We start from the raw sequence: 2,425 nt of genomic DNA on the forward strand, positions 1-2,425 counted from the left end.
TTGGCATCCCCAAACCTAGGCTTCCCAGAAACCTCTGAGGGCCACATGATTGGCAGTTTTACCTTCTGTTGCAGGTGCACTGTGGATTCTTGGGGAGCTCCAGAGAATCCTTCTATTCTAGTATTTGCATCTTTGACTACCATGTCCCCAAGTCTTTCATAGGCTGTCGTTTAGACTCTCATTCCGTCTATTTAGAAAACAATCCCACTTGAAATTCGAAGAATAGCTTCTTTTTAGATATTAATTGCAACTCACACCATAACTCAGACTCCTCAGGTGTAATCATCTCTCAACAGAATTGCTCTTAACAGATGGGGGCACCAGGAGGAGCAGCTGGGGCAGCCCAGCCTTACACATCTGCTTCCCTGGGTGGTTAATTTTATGACTTGCAACACTATGGAAGGGTAACTGTAATCCTTTGACAGTAATAAGTGGCCAAATCATCAGACTGCAGGCTGCTGACGGTGTGAGTGAAATCTGTCCCAGATCCATTCCAATGAACCCAGATGGGATCCCCTTCTACCATTTGGTGCAGCATAGACCAGGAGCATAGGAGCTTTCCCTGGTTTCTGCTGATACCGGGGTAATTCACTGCTAATGCCCTGATTTGCTTGGCAAGTGATAGTGACTCTGTCTCCTACAGATGCAGACACGGAGGATGGAGACTGGGTCATCTGGATATCACATATGGCACCCAATATTGAAAACATAAAAACAAACATCTGCACAATCAGTCTTGTCATTAGAAGCACTCCCTGAAGAGCCAGGCTGTACTGATCACATTGGCTAAGTAAATTCCTAGTGTTCTCTTTCCTCACCTGGGAACCAGAGCAGCAGAAGCACCAGGAACTGAGCGGGGGCCCTCATGTCCATGCTGTGTCCTGACTGGGACTGGTTCCTGCACAGAGTGTGACCAGCCTATTAAGAAGTCTTCAGGGGAGGGGGCTGTGCTCTCAGAACATGCAAATCAGCAGGGGATGGGGTAGGCTGGGCACAGCTGCAGGGCCAGCTCATCTCAGTAACTCAGCATGGGAACAATGTCCCTAGGGTGCCAGGTCAAAGCAGGGCAGTACAGATATGTCTGTAAATAACATGTTTCTTTCTGGGGACCATTTTGTAACAAAGCATATTTTTTGATACTTCTCAAAATTTGAAATACTACTGAGTATCTGAGGAAATAATGGATTCCATTGGTGTATTGGGATTATTTAGGAGAATATTCTTCTCTGTAGGAAACTCAGTAAAGTTTTAGAGGGCTCCATCATCAGTTATTCGATATACTCTGAAAGGAACGGGGATACTTTGTGGTACACTTGCAGTAGTTCTGTGAAATTGTTTTTTCTTTTTTCAAAGGGACATTTATCAAGATAATGTTAAATATATTTAAAAGTATTTTAGAGTGATTTTAATCCATTATTATTATCACTGTATGTTCAAGCAATTCCCTGCAGATGCACAAAGATGATACCCTAAGTCCTCGAAGTGTGTGTTGCTCACAGATCTACCATTATCCATGTCTATGGGCCTCTCTAATGCCAGGAATTTTATGGAACACATCTTATTTTTGGTTTGGAGACCTCTATTTTCTATTCCCTTTCCTGTCATTGGTTATTTCTTCCCAGGATTCATCAGCATGAAGGGTTGACTAGTGATGCTAGATCTGATTACTTCAAAAATAAAAGAGTCACTTGTTTCTTTCTCCAATTACAGAAGCATAGATTGGGATAAATTTGAAATTATCCAGGGATCAATTGTTTCCAAAATAAAAAAGACCAAGATCATATCCCCTGATTAATGATCTGAGGTGCACTGCCCACCAGTCTGTTCCTGGGGGCTCAGGAGCAGCTCTGCTGGAGCCTGGAGAGCAGGTAATGGGGAGAGCTTGGGAAAGACCAGGACAGTGAGTCCTCTCTCCTAGTGAGGGAAGCTGCTCCTCAGGGCATGTCCCTGCCTTGCACTATCAATGCCATTTTCCTCTTTTACTCTTCAGCAGTGAGGGAAGGTCATCCTAACCCAGATGCCAGCCTCCTATCTCACATCTAGGACAGAGTCCCCATCACCTATTAAGCAAATAACCGTGTATATGGGGAAATCACTTGGATTTGGATAAAACTGAACACAGACTTGCACCCATTATATCTCACACCTTTAACAGCGGCCAAGGCATCTCAGCCTGGTGCAGTAGCAGAGGAAGTGGATTGAACTGTATCAGCATCAGTGGGCTTCAGCCTGGGTTCTGGGGAGTATTACTGATGCCTGACTAGGAGTGATCAAATCACTGTGGTGGATCCCCTGCACACACCCTTCTTGCCTATTCAGGAGCCTGAATTTTGAGAAACTTACCCATTTAGAGGGGAAAATGGAAACTTCCTATTTGCCCTCTAAAGGTTTGCAGAAAATGAATGGACAAAACACAAATTAATAG

At 44.2% G+C, this 2,425-nt stretch overlaps 1 pseudogene; it reads right to left on the reverse strand.

Annotated features, from left to right (window-relative positions):
- Positions 1 to 394: 394 nt before the first annotated feature.
- On the reverse strand, positions 395 to 873 carry LOC105536470 (annotated as a pseudogene).
- Between the last annotated feature and the right edge of the window lie 1,552 nt (positions 874 to 2,425).

This window comes from Mandrillus leucophaeus, unplaced genomic scaffold, assembly GCF_000951045.1.
Source record: "Mandrillus leucophaeus isolate KB7577 unplaced genomic scaffold, Mleu.le_1.0 Scaffold1599, whole genome shotgun sequence".
NCBI classification, from domain to species: Eukaryota; Metazoa; Chordata; class Mammalia; order Primates; family Cercopithecidae; genus Mandrillus; species Mandrillus leucophaeus.